The following is an 8,169-nucleotide window of genomic DNA, read 5'->3' on the forward strand; positions in this document are numbered from 1 at the left end:
CCTTTATCTCTATATCTCATGTCAAAATAAGCTGATTACGGACCGATGGCTATTGGCTAAAAGGGAATATATCACTCTCACCTATGCTGTTAGACGATCTGCTACCTGAATGTGTCAGTGACTTACTGTCCTCCTAGGTCCCTCTGATCCTCCAACCTTGGTCTTTTGGCTATTCCATATTGTAGATTAGCTACTAAGGGTGACTGATCTTTTGCAGTTAGGGCTCCTAAGCTCTGGAAAAGCCTCCCTTAAATTAAATCTGCTCCATCTTTGTCAGCCTTTAAACCTCCCCTTAAGGTACACTTTTGCAAAATAGCCTTTCATAATAAACTAGACTGCATTTCCGGCGGGAACTGCGAAAGTGTGCTTGCCCTGGTCCGGTCACCAACGTGAGCAGACAGTGGCATACGCTATGCTGAACCTGGCTTGATCCAGGCATTGTAACAGTGCCTTTCAGTGTTGGAGCAGTGGCAATACCTCAAAAGCTCTAGGAGAGGGCTATTCAACTATTGGCTTGCGGGTTGAATGCGGTTCGTTGGATTTTACCTTTGGGCCTGCCTTCGAATTTAGCTTCTATGACTGAGATCAAATCAATAACATTAAATGACAGCAGTGACTGGCTGCAAAAATAAATAATGTCACGCGTCTTGCGCCTCTCAAACTGGGCTACCTACAGAGGAATTGAAGTTATGAAATATGACCAAGGCATTAAAAAGCTGCTTGTTTGTCAGGATAATTTTTCACTGATTTATTTAAAAAACTATGAGCTATGAGTGTGAATGTTATATATTCCATCCCACAAATTATGGTTTACTGTTTTTTTTTTGACAAATAATCTATATGGATTTGGGATTGTTTTGTGTTGTTTTGAGAGCCTATTGATGTAGCCTATCTCAGATGTATCTCAGAATAAAGGAATACTTCATATTACTCTAAACCACCGTCTGTAAATCAACTGTATACTACTGTCTACATTGCACTATATTTTTTGACCTGTCTCTGTATATTGCCAGTTCTATCTCTGCCGTTGTCAAGCGGGCATATCGCAGAATTCTGATTAACCTTATCTTATTTGAAACATCTCTATTTTACTTAGCCCACTTCCCACTTTTACTTTGAAATAGTTGAAGGCAGAGGATACAGTTGATGGAAGTCACAGTTGACTGACAGTTACAACAGTTGAACAGTTGACAGTAGTTGAACAGTTAAAAAGTTGGATAGTTTAAAGGGACTTTTATTTTGAAACAATTGTGGGCACAGGAAGCAGTTGAACAGGATCTGTAGTCTTAATACAGCCATATTGTATGCTTAAAGACTGATACACCCTGAGACAGTGGCTGCAGGTGGCCTGAACACCTGGCATAGGATTCTAATTGCTCTATTGTGATGTCATAATCTAATGTTAAAGCTACCTTGTGTAAGAACTTCTCCCATCTAGCGGTGAAATTCTATATGACAACCAACCATAGACAGTAAAAGAAATGGACGAACAGACTCCGTCGTTTTCAATGGGAGGGCACTGAGTCAAATAGAACGATTTTTTAGTTGGTCCCCCCAGTACTGCGCAGACTCACACTTAACTTCGTGACGTTAGCCATAGAACTGAATCTTGTAACTCATATGATAGATACACAGAAATTCTTCTCACACTTCCTTCGCCTTCAAAGTCATCAAAGTTAAACATTTATTTATGTATTATTATTAATATCATCCTCACCAAGTCGTGTTAATGTTGAAGCTACCATACATGATCATCTTCAAAAACAGTCATGCTAAAACAAAACAAAAAAGTTATATCCTTGAAGCTAATCTTCTTTCCACTTTTCCGACCTACGGTCAATCCATCGAAAACCTCTGAAATGATTAGTGCCGTTTTTTTTTTAAATTAGGTTTACTTTTTTATTATTATTAGGTTGCCTCTGTGTAATGCTTTACCTTAACATACGGTCGTGTATGCTAGGTTTTGCTTATGAGTTACCATCATAGACAGTAAGGTGGACTGAGCTTCTTATCCAAACAATACGGTTATCTCCCTACGGGCGCCGAAAAGAGAGATTACGCCAAAGCTAGCTTCCCTCCAACCCGAACAAGCTAACCATTCTTCTTACGGGTAACCAACGTTACGGACGAGGTAGTGGAGTCTGTTTTGCCTTTGTAGTGTTTATGTGGATTACACAGAAGCTACAATATCGGCACAGGATATATGTTATATGAAGTTATGGTATTTTAAAAAAATCCTAGAATGAATGGGCTTCTATGGGAGTTAGCAGAGAGGTGGTCCCTCCAGCCTACGTCGATTCTTCTACTTCCGGGAATTCGCCTGCCCCCTTGCAAGTGGAAAACTGAATATTACCAGAGAATGTCTAATAGACCTCTCCAGAATAAGTCCAGCCTCCGTAACTTCCGTATCAATCCAACTTCCCTTTGCCGATTGTCTATGGAAATAACATGGCGTTTGAAATATCATACCGGTAAAACATCTGTAGGGGTAGAAAAGCTGGTGGGCAGATTGGCCTACACACTTCTGCCATCTAGTTTCCACTGAATTTTTTGATTGTCGGTGCCGTTTAAGTAGTATACTATAGACTATACTACTTAAACGGCACCGAAAATCAAAAAATCCAGTGGAAACTAGATGGCAGAAGTGTGTAGGCCAATCTGCCCAGCAGCTTTTTCTACTTTGTCACCTACTGAGTTTGACAGGTACGATCTTTCAAAACGCCATGTTATTTCCCATAGACATTTGACGACCAAAGGTTGGATGGATACGGAAGTTAGGAGGCGGGACTTATTCTGGAGAGGTCTATAATCCGTAGACGGGCCAGAGAATGTCTAATAAGGGGAGAACTGCCACTCTCGGAAAACTTCCGGTTTCTGAACTGATTGCAGTTCCTTCTGTGGTTCCACATGAGGGCGCTCGTCCACGAGTGCAGAATGCATGGAGGTCTATGGAGCTGTACCCCTCAAAATCCACTTTTCTCGGGATATAATTTTTTTTCAAGTAATTTGAGTATTGTATTCGAAAGGGGAGGCAAAGAAAATACACTTGGTTGAGTATTATATTTTTTTAAAGTCACTTAATTGTTCTAAAAGCCTTTCAAATGTGTCAATGACATCATTCATTAGCACAATGCTAGCGTGTTATGTGCAACAACGACCCAACCTGTAAGAAATCAAAAGGACATAAGTACTGCTCATTCAACTTTTTGACCTATAACCCATGTTGAAGCTATACAAACTACAATCAAATCTGAGATTTGTCAACGACAAACAGGTGAAAGAGACAAATTTAGCCGTCTAGCTCCATTGACTCCCATTCATTCTGCACACATGGCGATCGCCCCCAGTGGAACTGTGGTGGAACTGCATCCAAAATTCGGTACAAGACTTGGGGAACTTGGCAACTATTTCAACGTAATAAACCCGTTTAGAAATCATTTGAATGGTTAAATGACCTGTTCCGGTGAAAATGGTGACTTTCCCCGCTGCGCCTAGCGTCCCCAGGCGGAAAACCAACCTTGTAACATTGAGACTACCATGCCGGAAAGAGAAGTGAGAAACAAGAAACTTGTTTTAAATCGTGTTTCTTACCTTGTAACATCCACATAGTTCTGCCAAACTTATGCTAACCGTTCGCCATCTTGTAAACAAATCCATGTGCTTTATCGTTACCTTTTCCCACAGTTTGAAATAGCATAATGCACAATTTCTCCAGCAGAGGGGGAAATCCTGCCAAGTTTCCCTTTAATACGGAGTGGCAAGGCTCTCCGTAGACGGGCTCTGGACGGGCTCTGATATTACTTACTAGCCCCTCCCATTCCGAGCGCATTTTAACTCCTAAGGTGGCCGTTTCATGCCAAAGTTAACATGACTTCCAGTACTACGACTTCGTCCAGTGTTCCTTCAGTGATGAGGTTACTTTAGAAAACAATTACACATTGCATTTAGTTATATAGCCAGTAAACATGTTGGGTATGACCTCTATATGTAAAGTGAATAGCCTAATAGTTTTACGTTTTCGTTATTTTGGTAGGCTACTATTTCATTGCTAGCATCAGCTATCAGGTTCCCAAACGAATGTATGCTAATGTTAGTACAGTATCAGTGCTATCGTTATTCTGTACGATTCTGTGCGAGATTAATAGTGTAAAGGCAATGTTTACAGCGTAGCCTACTATTTTTCTCAGTGAGCAGAGTCAGAGATCAGTCGATGCAACGGGGGTGCAAGGGAAAGGTAAAGGAAGAGGGAAAGGTAAAGAAAAGCCAAGAGCCGGTGGCAGAGGATCGGTGAGACCTCCTAGGCAAAGAAAAAGTAAGACTCCAAAGATGACGAGGAGAGAGTGGAAGAACTTTAAAGACAAAGGAGAGAAGCAACGGAGGTTTGTGTTTTTAATATATTTCTCTGAACAGTATCAATGTCAATGACAATCAAATTAGCTCGAAGCTGCACCATGCACGCTCGCTTTGCTGGTTGCCTGCTGCCACTACACCAGAAAAAAAAATTAGACCATTCTTCTAAAATTGATTTTACGCCAGAACGGATTGTGAAACGCTTTGGTGTAGCTTCCCTGCCTGTTTGTATCTCCATTGTTTATATGTAGCAATTTTTAGCTGTTGCCAGTCAACTGCATGATGCGATTTGTCTGCCAGTGAAATCACGACACGTTATCTATAGAAAATGTTACACAACATTTTCACCTTTTCATTGTCCATACACATAGTATTCATCATTTTGTGTGAACACTTGAAAAATGACCGAGTACTATTACTACTACTCTGCTAACAATCTAACTTTGCTACCTAAACAAGCCTATCTGATCTTATTTTTTGTGTCTTATTTCTTCAGAGACTTGTGGATGGAATGAGCCTGCAAGAGCACAGGAACCTCACCACACAGTTGCTAGTGAGGCAGCCAGGTCTGGTGTTTGATGCATCAGTGCAGACATGTCGTCCCTCCAACTGTGCCAGGGATGCCTTGGTGTACTTGTACACACTGCAGAGACATGCCAACCAATCAGGAGAGAAAATGCTGTGGACAAAACCCTGCCACCTGTGTGAGCCTTCTGCCTCACTACACACAGCACTGCCTAGATGAAGGTTTTCTCCAGATTCACAGGCAGTACATCACAGACATCACAGCATTAGGCCATGTAAGAGAGCCAGGTGATGACAATAGAGTTCAGATATGCTACCTACAGACATTTCATTTTCTGGCAGCATGGGTCTCTAGGACAGGTTAATAGAAGAGTGATCCCAAGCTGTGTGTGTAGGATAAGGGATAAATTCCCTGACCCTCAGGGACATCTCTGGAATTTATATCACCTTCCTATAATGTTGTAATGTTGTGTTATTGTAAATAGTTTTGTATTAACTATTAATGTTATTGTAAATAGTTCATGTACTGCCTGTTCCTTTTAAAACTGTATTTAATTTATTTTACACCGGTACATCGGTTTTTGCTTTTTTGAAAATAAATATTTTGCTTTCATGAAAATAAAAACTTTTAGAATTGATAAGAGACTGTTCATGCTGTACCTCTTATACATTACATCCACAAACTTATAATTAAAAAAGGAGTTGTGGTAATTTACCATTTTGAAACACCAAATGACAGTAACATGGTCAACAATGTTATTTGCAATATATTTATCAAAGTCAGCTTTATTGTCAATTTCTTCACATGTTCCAGACATACAAAGAGATCGAAATTACGTTTCTCACTATCCCACGGTGAAGACAAGACATATTTTACCAATTTTAAGTCCACAGACAAACATAACATTCAAGTAAACAAAAAAGTAAGTAAATAAGAGGGCACATATAATAATGAAAAAATAAGAGCAGCAAAATTGTGTTGAAATTGTGCATAGACAGTCAATAAAAAACTAGTGCAAAGTCAGGCCAATAAGAGGCTTGGGTAGTTCTGTTTGACCCGAGTAATGAAGAAAGTGGCATAGTGGTGCAAGTTATGTAAGAGCAGCAGAAGTGTTGTGTTTTCAGGACAACAACACCAAGTTGTAAAGTGTACAAGTGTGCAAGTGTGCAAGTGGAGTAGTGCAGGCGGCCATTGTGGGTCCAATGTCCAGGATGTTATGTAGCTGAGGGTGGAGGGGGGAGAGGAGGGAGAGAGTTCAGCATCCTTACAGCTTGGTGTATGAAGCTGTTGGTGAGTCTGGTAGTGCGGAGGCGCAGGCTTCTGTACCTCTTCCCAGAGGGCAGTAGATCAAACAGATTGTGAGCGGGTGACTTGCATCACTCACAATTTTGGTGGCCCTTGGGTGAGGTGGGTGGTGTAAATGTCCTTCAGGGAGGGGAGTGAAGCACCAATGATCCTTCCAGCTGTGTTCACTATGCGCTGCAGGGCTTTCCTGTTGTATTCAGTGCAGCTTCTGGCCCCACACAGCGATACAGCTGGAGAGGATGCTCTCAATGGTGCCTCGGTAGAATGTGGTCATGATGGCTGGTGGAGCACTTGCTCGCCTGAGTTTCCGCAGGAAGTACAGGCGGCGCTGAGCTCTTCGCCAGTGATGCAGTGTTGGTGGTCCAGGAGAGGTCTTCGCTGATGTGCACCCCCAGGAATTTGGTGCTGCTCGCTCTCTCCACCACAGCACCGTCGATGGTCAGTGGCAGGTGTTGGGTGTGACCTCTCCGAAGTCAACAACAATCTCTTTGGTCTTGCTGACGTTCAGCAGGAGGTTGTTGTCCCTGCACCACGTGGTCAGATGGTCGACCTCCAACCTGTATTGAGTCTCGCCGCCCTTGGTGATGAGACCCACCAGAGTTGTGTCGTCAGCAAATTTCACTATGTGATTGTTGCTGTAGGTTGCAGCGCAGTCATGCGCCAGCAGGGTGAAGAGCAGCCGGACTGAGCACGCAGGCCTTGGGGGCCCCTGTGCTCAGTGTGATGCTGCTTGAGGTATTGTTGCCAACACATTACTACTTGGGGCCTCTGACAGAGGAAGTCCAGTAGCCAGTTGCAGAGGTAGGTACTGAGTCCCAGTTTGTCGAGTTTGCAGATGAGTTGTTGTGGTATTATGGTGTTGAATGCAGAACTGAAGTCTATAAACAGCAGTCTCACATATGAGTCTCTTTTTCCAGGTGGGTGAGGGCTGGGTGGAGGGCAGAGCAGATTGCATCCTCTGTAGACCGCTTGGCTCGGTATGCAAACTGGAAGGGGTCCAGGGTGGGGGAGAATGGCTTTGATATGTGACATGACAAGCCGCCAAAGCACTTCATGATGATGGGTGTCAGTGCCACAGGGCGGTAGTCATTGAAGCAGGATGGAGCAGTTTTCTTCGGCACAGGTATGATGGTGGCAGCTTTGAAACATGATGGGACGATGGCTTGCTTCAGGGAAGTGTTAAAGATGTCTGTGAAGACATCCTTAAGCTCCCCTGGCGCAGTCCTTCAGCGCATCGACCTGGGATGTTGTCTGGACCTGTTGCCTTACGGGTGTTGATAGCAGCAAGTGTCCTCTTCACGCTGTCGGCAGAGAGGCACAGGGGCTGCTCATGTAGAGGGGGGGATGGGTCTTCTGTGGGCAGGTGCTGTTTTGTGCTTCAAAGCCGAGCAAAGAAGCGGTTCAGGTTGTTGAGCAGAGGGATGTTGCTCTCACAGCTCTGTGGCGCGGGCTTGTAGTCCGTGAGGGCCTGAATGCCCTGCCATAGGCTTTGTGAGTTCCTGCTGTCTTTGAAGTGGGTGGTTATCTTGTGAGTGTATTCCTTTTTGCTTCCTTGATGCCACGGGACAGGTTGGCTCTCGCTGTTTTCATGCCAGCTTCATCCCCAGCTCTGTAGGTTTTGTCTCTGGCCCTCAGCAGCCTGAGGACATCCCCCCTGTCAGCCATGGCTTCCAGTTAGCCCGAAAGTGATGATGTCTTTTGTGTGGGTCACATCATCGATGCACTTGGTGATGTAAGAGGTTACAGTGTCTGTATACTCCTCTATGTCTGTCCGGTTGTTGTAAGTGGCTGCCTGCTTAAACATTTCCCAGTCTGTTGTGTCAAAGCAGTCTTGAAGAGCATCGGAGGCTCCCTCAGGCCACACTTTTACCTGCTTACTTAACCGGGTTTGTTCGCTTTTACCCTTTGTCTGTATGCGGGCATTAGCATAACAGTGATGTGGTCTGAAAGTCCAATGTGGGGGAGGGGGGTGGCTTTGTATGCTCCTT

Source organism: Alosa alosa, chromosome 4, assembly GCF_017589495.1.
Source record: "Alosa alosa isolate M-15738 ecotype Scorff River chromosome 4, AALO_Geno_1.1, whole genome shotgun sequence".
Lineage (NCBI taxonomy): Eukaryota > Metazoa > Chordata > Actinopteri > Clupeiformes > Clupeidae > Alosa > Alosa alosa.